Below are 10,480 nucleotides of genomic sequence, written 5' to 3'. Positions count from 1 at the left end.
GCCCCCTCCCCGGATGCTTCCCCCCTGGCCTTGGGCGCGCCCCCGTTCGCGATGGAGGAGGGCTTCGATTCCCACGTGGCCGGGGTTGGGGGGGTGCGGAAGCGGCCGGCCCCGCCCCCAGGCCACGTGCGCGACCCTTCCCCCCTCTTATCCCGGCCTAGGGCCCTGCTTTGACCCCGTACCCAGGCATCTGCTCGTCCTCTTCTCTGGGGTTCCCCCTCGCCGCTCACAGAGCCCCTAGGAGCCTCCCGGCCGAGGCACCCGGTATCCCGCGCCCGCGGCGGGGCCCGGGAGGGTGGGGCAAGCCTGCGTTCGTTCCTCTTTTTGCACCCAGTTCCGGAGCTACTGGAGCGCGCCCCACTGGGGGTGGGGAGAGCCGGTTGGGTCCCAGAGGGTCGGGATAGGGGGACAGGAAGAGGTGGCCGAATGCAAAGGAAGGCTAAGCTGGGGGCGCCTGAGCGGATCAGAGGTTCCCCGCCCTGCTGGGACACCGGGATCCGGGGCTTCTCTTTCCAGTCCCAGGCATCGATCCTTGGGGTTCGGACGGGAAAAGTGAGGCCAGGTATTGGGGCCTCCCGGACGCAAGGACGTCCAAACCAAGTTGTTAAATATTGGCGGGGACGGTGGGGACGCCAGGGACACGGATGGCCCAGTTCGCAGGCCCAAGGCGGCCGGGGCACAGAAACTGGGCGGCCCTTCTCGGTCGCGACCGCGCTCCCGCCCCTTCCCAGCTTCGGCGGGGCGGAGGGGCGGAGGGGACCGCGCAGTGGCCGGAGCTGCCTCCAGGGGGCGGAGCGGCTTTGGCCTGCGGCGACCTCCTGCTCCGGGCTGGGCATGGACAGAGGCTCTGACCCGATTCAGGGCTTCTCTAGCCCCATCCCCCCGCCACCTGCAACCCCAGCTGACGCCCTGAGGCTGACCACTGTCCCCTGGGTCGTCCGCACCGCGTTTGGGCTCAACCATGCATGGTTAAGCCAGCTGAGCCCTCCCTGGGCCCCAGTAAGCCCACTCCACGTGGCTGGACAGAGCGGAGCGGAGAGGAGGTTCAGCGAGTGTGGGAGTGCACAGGGTGCTCTGCACACACTTGCCCCTCTCCTAGGCCTGGGTTCCAGAGCCCTCTCTGCACCCCTACCATTCGGTGGGCACTGGGGTCAGCGTTCCTGCTCCTTCTGGGCCTCTGTTGTCTTTGAACCTCTAGGACGGTGGGCCACCTGGGCAGGTCCCCCAGGCCCCCACCATCCCAGCAGCCCTCAGGGTCATGGGACCGTGCATTGGCTTGTGGACAGGTGTGTCTTGAGGCCTCAGGGTCTACACCCAAGCATGCCTCTTCCACTGATGTTTCCTGGGCTTGGAACAGAACCAACCAGCCCCGCCCTCCAGGGGCTTACAGTTGCAACTGGGAGGCTAAGGATGGGATGGGCAGGGGTGAGCAGTCCCCAGGGGTGGGCCATGGGTCCAGGCTGCCCTCCCTGGGCCACATGGTCCCAGGCAGGACCTTAACTGCGAGACTCCACTCCAGCCATTAGCAGGCTTTCGAGTAAGTGCCCTCATCTGGGGGTCATGCCCGCCACTCCACAGGAAGGAGCCCCCAGGTGGGGGGCACGCAGCCCACACCCCACCCATGAGGCTTCTGTTCACACCCCTAAGCCCCAGGAACACTCGGGCAACGCATGGCCCCTGCGGTGAACATGGACAACCCCTGCCTCCAGCCTGACAGCAGCGCCTGGCACCGGGCTCTGCCCTCTCTTCCTTACTCTCTATGACCCTGTAAGTTCTCCACTGGGCGTGGTGGCTCATGCCTGGAATGCCAGGACTTTGAGAGGCCAGGGTAGGAGGATCACTTGAAGCTATGAGTTCAAGACCAGCCGGGACAACATCATGAGACCTCCCCCGCAACCGACTCTCCACATTAAAAAATTAGATGGAGGCCAGGCTTGGTGCTCACGCCTGTAATCCCAGCACTTTGGGAGGCCAAGGCAGGCGGATCACCTGAGGTCAAGAGTTCGATACCAGCCTGGCCAACCTGAAATCCCGTCTCTACTAAAAATACAAAAAAAAAAAAAAATTAGCCAGGCCAGGTGGCGGGCGCCTGTAATGCCAGCTACTCAGAAGGCTGAGGCAGGAGAATCGCTTGAATATGGGAGGTGGAGGTTGCAGTGAGTTGAGATTGAGCAATCGCACTCCAACCTGGGCAACAAGAGCAAAAAACTCCATCTCAAAAAAAAAAATTAGCTGGAGACCAGTCGTGGTGGCTCACACCTGTAATCCCAGCATTTTAGGAGGCCGAGGCAGGCCAATGACCTGAGGTCGGGAGTTTGAGACCAACATGGAGAAACCCCGTCTCTACTAAAAATACAAAAAAAATTAGCTAGGCCTGGTGGCGCATGCCTATAATCCCAGTTACTGAGGAGGCTGGGGCAGGACAGTGCTTGGACCCAGGAGGCAGAGGTTGCGGTGAGCCAAGATCACGCCACTGCACTCCAGCCTGGGTGACAAGAGAGAAACTGTCTCAAAAAAAAAAAAAAAAAAAAAAAAAATTAGCTGGGTGCAGTGGCCCAACGCTTGTGGTCCCAGCTACTAGGGAAGCTAAGGTGGGAGGGTCGCTTGAGCCCAGGAGGTCGAGGCTGCAGTGAGCTGTGATTGTACCACTGCACTCCAGCCTGGGTGACAGAGCAGGACGCTGTCTCAAAAAAAAAAAAAAGTTATTCCCATTTTACAGATGGAAAAAATCAAGACTGGGAGAGGACTGAGAACAGCTGGCCCCTGCTCACAGCTAAGAGGCAGCAGACAGTTTGGGGCATCCAGGCTCACATATAACTCAGCCCCCTTTCTTCAAACCTGTCCCTCACCTGTAAATGGGGGATCATGTCTATCTTTCCCTGACAGCACCCAAGAGGTTCGGGGGGACAGCTCCTCCCAGCCCCACAGATGGAGCTCCCAAGCCTGAGGGCTATGGAGCAAAGCTCAGCCGGGGGCAGACAGCACCCAGGTGTTGCTGGGGGTGGGTCTCTAGCAGGGCAGGAAGAACATGACAACAGGGGACTCTCAGAGGGGCCACGGAGCCAGGAACTGGGGCCCTGTCTCATAGAGGGCAAAGAACACAGTTTCAGAGGACAGATGAGGGCAGAGGTTACATAACCTGGGGTGCGCCCACAACAGGGATACCCCAAGGTAGGTGAGGGCCAAAAACAAGGGTGCGGGGCCGGGTGCAGTGGCTCATGCCTGTAACCCCAACACTTTAGGGGGCCGAGATGGGAGGATTGCTTGAGCCCAAGAGTTCAAGACCAGCCTGCGTGATATAGTGAGACCCCTGTCTGCACAAAAGAAATTCAAAACTTACCGAGGCATGGTATTGCATGCCTGTGGCCCCAGCTCTTTGGGAGGCCAAGGCAGGAGGATTGCTTGTGGCCCAGAGGTCAAGGCTGCAGTGAGCTGTGATACACCCCAGGCTGGGCAACAGAGTGAGATCCTGTCTCTGAAAGTAATGATAGATTGTCTGGGTGTGGTGGCTCACACCTGTAATCTCAGCACTTTGGGAGGCCAAGGCGGGTGTATCACCGGAGGTCAGGAGTTCAAGAACAGCCTGGTCAACATGGTGAAACCCTGTCTCTACTAACAGCACAAAAATTAGCCGGGCATGGTGGGAGGCTGCCTGTAATCCCAGCTACTCGGGAGGCTGAGGCAAGAAAATTGCTTGAACTGGGGAGGCGGAGGTTGCAGTGAGCCAAGATTGTACTACTACACTCCAGCCTGGGTGACAGAGCGAGACTCCCTCTCAAATAAATAAAAACAATAATAAGTAACGAGGGTGCAGCAGAAGAGGGGTAATGTGTAGGGACGTGTGTGTGTGTGCACTGGAACTGCCACATCTTCTTGATTTAAGACAGTCAGGTCTTTGCTTCGTAATGGTTTTAATAGTACTTTCTGTAGTACTCAAACATTTTTTTTTTACCATGTGTATTTACTACATGCCTCTAAACGTCAACAGGTATCTAAGCAATGCGATTACGGGCCATTTGTCCTTTTATTTTTAGGTTTTTCTGTATGAAAACTCATCTTCTAAATAAAACCTCTCCCCACCCCCTGCCCAGTGTGGGCTGGACTGAGTGACTCGCTGCCACAGAGCAGAGCAGGGACAGGAGATGATGGCGATGGGCACCAGGAGACCCAGGGACCCCAACCTGCACCAGGAGGCCAAGGTCAACATCGTGGGTGAAGTCGTGGGGGTCTTAGCGAACCCTGCTAGGATGTGAGGCGAAAGGGGCCTCCAGTGGGGTGCCCTTCCTCAAACCCTGTCACCTCAGTGTGACCTCAGGAAGACAGGCAAACCCAGATTAGGGGACTTTTGTTTGGTTGATTTTTTTTTCTTTTTTGAGACAGAGTCTCACTGTCGCCCAGGCTGTAGTGCAGTGGCACGATCTTGGCTCACTACAGCCTCTGCCTCCCAGGTTTCGGCGATTCTCCTGTCTCAGCCTCCTGGGTAGCTGGGATTACAGGCACCTGCCACCATGTTGAGCTTTTTTTTTTTTTTTTTTTTTTTTTAAAGATAGACTTTCTCTCTTGTGGTCCAGGCTGGAGTGCAGTTGCACGATCTCGGCTCACTGCAACCTCTCCCTCCTGGGTTCAAGCAATTCTCCAGCCTCAGCTTCCCGAGCAGCTGCGATTACAGGCATATACCACCACGTCCGGCTAATTTTTGTATTTTTACTAAAGACGGGGTTTCACCATGTTGACCACACTGGTCTTGAACTCCTGACTTCAGGTGATCCGCCCACCTCAGCCTCCCAAAGTGCTGGGATTAGAGGTGTGAGCCACCGTGCCCGGCCAATCACCGTGCGCGGCCGATTAGGGGACGTTTTACAGAACACCTGAGCAGGCTTCCTCAAGACTGTCAAAAGTTACTAAAGACAAGGAAAGCCTGGGGAACCACGACAGACTTTTAAGAGACTAAAGAGACATGCCATGTGGGACCCTGGATGGGGGCCGGACCAGGCAAGGAAAAGACTTTGGGGGAAAACAGGAAGCTGGAACAGAGAGCCCAGGGTTTCACTGTCAGAGCTGTGTCCATGTTAATTTCCTGGCTTTGGCCAGGCACGGTGACTCACGCTCATAATCCTAGCACTTTGAGAGGCCCAGACGGGTGGATCACTTGAGGTCAGGAGTTCGAAATCAGCCTGGGTTGAACAACCGTCTCTACTAAAAATTACAACAAAAAAGGCCCGGGCGTGGTGGGCTTGCAAGCCTGTAATACCCAGCACTTTGGGAGGCCGAGACCGGGCGGATCACGAGGTATGGAGATCGAGACCTCTGCTAACATGGGTGAAACCCGTCTCTACTGAAAAATATACAAAAAAACTAGCCGGGCGCGGTGGCGGGCGCCGTAGTCCCAGTACTCGGGAGCTGAGGCAGGAGAATGGCATAAACCGCGGAGTCGGAGCTTGCAGTGAGCAGGGATCCGGCCATGCACTCCAGTCTGGGCGACAGAGCGAGACTCCGCCTCAAAAATAAAAATAAAAATAAAAATAAAATAATAAAATAAAAAATAAAATGACAAAAAAATTATCCAGGTGTGGTGGCGGGCGCCTGTAATCCCAGCTACTCAGGAAGCTGAGGCAGGAAAATCACTTGATCCCAGGAGATGGAGGTTGCAGTGAGCCAAGATCACACCACTGCACTCCAGCCTGTGTGACAGAGTGAAACTCCATTTCAAAAAAATATGTACCGGCTTTGACAGGGTGTTACCACAAGGGAAGCCAGTGAAGGGTTGATGGGATTCTCGGTACCACTCATGCAGCTCTTCTGTAGATCTCAAACTATTCCAAAATAAAAAATGTTGTATTATTATCTTTAAGATGAGATTTCACTGTTGCCCAGGCTGGAGTGCAGTGGAGCAGTCATAGCTCACTGTAGCCTCTACCTTCTGGGCTCAAGTGATCCTCCCACCTCAGCCTCCCAAGCAACTGGGGCCACAGGTGCACATACCACCACACCCGGCTAATTTTTTTAAATATTATTTTCTAGAGATAAGGTCTTACTTTTGCTGCACAGGCTGGTCTCCAACTCCTGGGCTCAAACAATCCTCCTGCCTTGGCCTCCCAAAGTGCTAGGACTACACGCATGAGCCACCACACCCAGCCCAAGATAAATACTTTTTTTTTTTTTTTTGAGACAAAGTCTCCCTCTGTCGCCAGGCTGGAGTTCAGTGAAACAACCTAGGCTTGCTGCAACCTCTGACTCCCTGCTCCCTGGTTCAAGTGATTCTCCCGCCTCAGCCTCCTGAGTAGCTGGGATTACAGACACGTGCCACTGTGCCCAGCTTTTTTTTTTTTTTTTTTTTTTGAGATAGAGTCTTGCTCTGGGCAATGGGGCAGTCTCAGCTCACTGCAACCTCCGCCTCCAGGGTTCAAGCGATTCTCCTGCCTCAGCCTCCCGAGTAGCTGGGATTACAGGCACCTGCCACCACACCTGGCTAATTTTTGTATTTTTAGTAGAGACAGGGTTTCACCATGTTGGCCAGGCTAATCTCAAACTGCTGACCTCATGATCTGCCCGCCTCAGCCTCCCAAAGTGCTGGGATTACAGGTGTGAGCCACCACGCCCGCCCAAAACTGCTGGGATTACAGGCTTGAGCCGCCGCGCCCAGCCCGAAACTTAATTTTTAAACAAACATGAAAAGTGGATGTCGGGGTGACTGGACTGAAAAATAATAATGACAATGGCAACGCAGCAGCAGCTCACATTTGCGGCACTGCTTGGTGTTGCTTAAAAGTCCACTCCCAAAAGGCACCCAAGAAATACTCCTAAGGGCCAGGGACAGTGGCTCATGACTGTAACCCCAGCACTTTGGAAGGCCAAGGTGGCAGAATCGCTTAAGGCCAGGAGTTCGAGACCAGCCTGGGCAACAAAGCAAGACTGCGTTTCTACACAAAATACAGTTAGCCAAGTGTGGTGATGTGTGCCTGTGGCCCCAGGTAATTGAAAGTCTGAGGTGGGAGGATCACTTGAGCCTGGAAGGTTGGGGCTGCAGTGAGCCATGATCATATGATCACACCACTACACTACAGCCCAGGTAATAGGGTGACAGTCTGACTCAAAAAAAAAAAAAAAAGATTCCTGGCCAGGTGCAGTGGCTCACACCTGTAATCCCAGCACTTTGGGAGGCTGAGGTCAGGAGTTGGAGACCAGCCTGGTCAACATGGTGAAACCCCATCTCTACTAAAAACACAAAAATTAGCAGGGCATGGTGGTGAGCGCCTGTAATCCCAGCTACTCGGGAGGCTGAGGCAGGAGAATCGCTTGAACCCGGGAGGTGGAGTTTGCAGTGAGCTGAGATTGCACCATTGCACTCCAGCCTGGGCAACAGAATGAGATTCTCTCTCCAAAAAAAAAAAAAGAAGAAAAGAAAAAAAGAAAGATCCGTAAGGAAGAGTGCATAGGGCTGCACACTGTACTGCTGGTAACAGAAAAAACAGAGACTGGACCCCAGTGTCAGCACTGGGGTCGCAGAGACCCTGTGGCTGCTGGAGAATCGGGCAGAACCGTCAGTCCTGCTGCGGATGAGGTGGGAAAAGCAAGCTTCACAGTAAAGCCTGTGCCCCAGTCACGGCCTCAATTCTCCGTGTGTTGTCACCTGTATCCACAGGCTGTTGATTCACGGATGACTTTTGCCAACCTGTGGAAGCCACCTCTGCGCAGGCCTGCAGGGACCCGGGGCCACACCAGGAGGGAGTGGACAGGTTGGGGAGATGGCCATGAGGCCTGCAGAGGATGCACTCGGCGGTCTCTGCCACCCATTTGAGTATGTGACGGTGTGACCCTGATCTCTCCCAACGATCCTGACTGTCAACAAAATCCTAAAGTCCCCGCCCCCCAGGGGCTGGCGTTCCTGCAGGACACTGTGGTCTGGTGATAAAGCCTTTATTTACATGACTGCATGTGTTGCATTATGTGACCAAAACACCAACCCCTAAAGCCGCTCGGCGTTTATTTCTGTGTTACGGCGTTAAATCACTTACCATGGTCCAGGCGGGCCCCCACGCATGGGGGCAGGGGCAGCTGCAAGCTTCTGGGGCACACAGGACAAGGTTCCGCCAGCCAGGTGGGAAGGTGAGGCAGCGGCTGCCACCCTCCAACCGGAGGACACAGTGAGGTCACCCTGCTGGCCGACTGCAAGGAAGCTCCTGTGTGGGGTCCTGCAGGGAGCATCTCTGGGGTCCACGGCCTCCATGCTCGGAGCTGCTGCAGGGACACCAAGGCCGCCTCCATCCTGCACAGGGCGGGCAGCAGGGGCAGGATCCAGCTAGCAGTTCCTTTCCCGTGTGAATCCCCCTCCCCCTGCACCCCCAGTCCCTCTTCAGCAGGACTGCAGGGCCAGGGCTTGGGATTTTATCTGCACAGAACCGGGAGCGGACCCCGCAGGCCCCCACTTCTTTGGCCTCCCAAAGATGAAAAACTTCCATAAGAGCTTTCCTCCTTGAACAGGGTTGGACAAGCAGTGTTTTTTTGTTTTTTGGTTTTTTTAAAGATGGAGTCTTGCTCTGTCACCCAGGCTGGAGTGCAGTGGTGCAATCTCAGCTCACTGCAACCTCCGCCCCCCGAGTTCAAGCGATTCTCCTGCATAAGCCTCTCGAATAGCTGGGATTACAGGTGCCCGCCACCATGTCGGCTAATTTTTGTACTTTTTTAGTAGAGACAGGGTTTCACCATGTTGGTCAGGCTGGTCTCAAACTCCTGACCTCGTGATCCTGCCTCAGCCTCCTGACCTCAGGTCATCCACTGCCTCGGTCTCCCAAAATGTTGGGATTACAGACAGGCTTGAGCCACCACACCCGGCCTAGTGGTGGGGTTTCAGGGCGCTCTGCTAACAGCCATAGGCTTCACAGAAAGCACCTCGCCTGGACTCGTTCCCTCCGTGAGGCTGTGGGGTAGGGCCGGTCCCAAAGTCGCGCTCTCATCCTCCATGGACACACACGGTGCCTGTTCCCAGCCCTGCTTCTGGCTGGGTGCTGGGGAGAGAACAGGCTCTGGTCTGGCAGGAGAGCTCGCTGTCTGGCCGGGCACATCTGTCCCGGGACCTTATTTCTGAGCCACCAGTGCTGTCGTGGCTGGGAGATGCTGAGTGCCAAGGGAGCGCAGGCCTGGTCAGGGTCTCGGTTACTTCTCTCGGTGGGGAAGCAGGGACAGTGACCCCAGCAGCCCAGAGTCGTTGTGAAGATCGACGTGGCCCGTGGCTGGAGCCCGGAACCAGGAGGGAAGTGGGACCAGAGGCTCGTGCTGGGCCACTCTGACACTGGCTGGGCGCCCGCTGGACAGAATCCCAGTTAACAAGCCGGCCTTGCACTCCCACCTCGATGCTGACACCCGGATTCAGAGGTGGACAGGCAGGTGCCCGCCATGGGGGAGGAAAGAGGAGGTGCCTGCTCCCAGAGGCCCCACCTCAGGTCACGGCCACCACAGGTCAAGAGGACGGAATCACCCAAGGAGGGATGGTCTCCATCCTCTTCCAGAAAGCCAGTGGGCCCTCCGGTCGTGCAGAACAGAGTCAGCCAGGCGGGTCCTACCAGCTTGGCATTAATGGGACGACGGATGAACCACAGCCACAGCATCATAAGAGCCTGGGTCAGCCGCCCACACACCCATGCTGGGACCCCGTGAGTGCCAGTCGGGGCTGACAGGCCACTGGTCCCCTGGGTAGCAGCCTGAGGGTGCACAGCCCTGGGCACCGCTCCAGACCTGACCCACTGGAAGGGCCTAGCCCACACCTCAGGCAAGCCTCTGCCACACCCACAGCAACCATGCTCCAGGCACTGGCCCTGGGCAGGGTCTGCCTCCCCACCCCACCCAGGGCTCTGGGTAACCAGACTGGGCCTAGGCCACAGTGTCACCTGGCTGTTGTCTGTTCTGGCACCCAGGGGCCCGCCCTGGGGTGTACCAGGTGCGGGTGACACAGGGTGGACCAGAGATTCAGCCCCCAGGCGCCTACCCGGGAGAAGGCTGCTGCCGAGCTCCAACAAGTGTGTCCTGGAAAATACACAAAATGGAGAACGGGAAGTTGGCTCTGCTCCCAGGTGGCCTGGCCCTGGGCCATACCGAGTGGGAGGTGGGGAGAGCGTGAGTCCTGGAACAGAGCGCTGGCCTTCCCTGTCACTGCTCTTGGGGGTCCTTCCGGGTCCCAAGAGCAGGGGATGGTGGGGAGAGGTCGAGGGTGGAAGTTGGCCTGAGAACCTGCAGCCTGAAGGCCCAGACTCAGTTTACCCCATGTGAGTGGGGCAGGCTGAGGGAACGCAGACACATACGCTGCAGGTGTCTGGGAGCCCTACCAAAGCCTTGGCTCCGAGGTCGCAGCAGCTTGAGAATGGGGCTGCCTGAAACCAAGGTCAGCATCGCCCACAGGGAATATCCACAGCCCGCACGGTGGGGGGGGGGGGGGGGAAAAAAAAAAATTTCCAAAAACTCTTTCCCCCACGTGGGGTGGGGAACC

This window comes from Rhinopithecus bieti, unplaced genomic scaffold (assembly GCF_001698545.2).
Source record: "Rhinopithecus bieti isolate Rb0 unplaced genomic scaffold, ASM169854v2 scaffold_7901, whole genome shotgun sequence".
Taxonomy (NCBI): domain Eukaryota; kingdom Metazoa; phylum Chordata; class Mammalia; order Primates; family Cercopithecidae; genus Rhinopithecus; species Rhinopithecus bieti.
Note: the sequence above shows the minus strand (reverse complement) of the source record.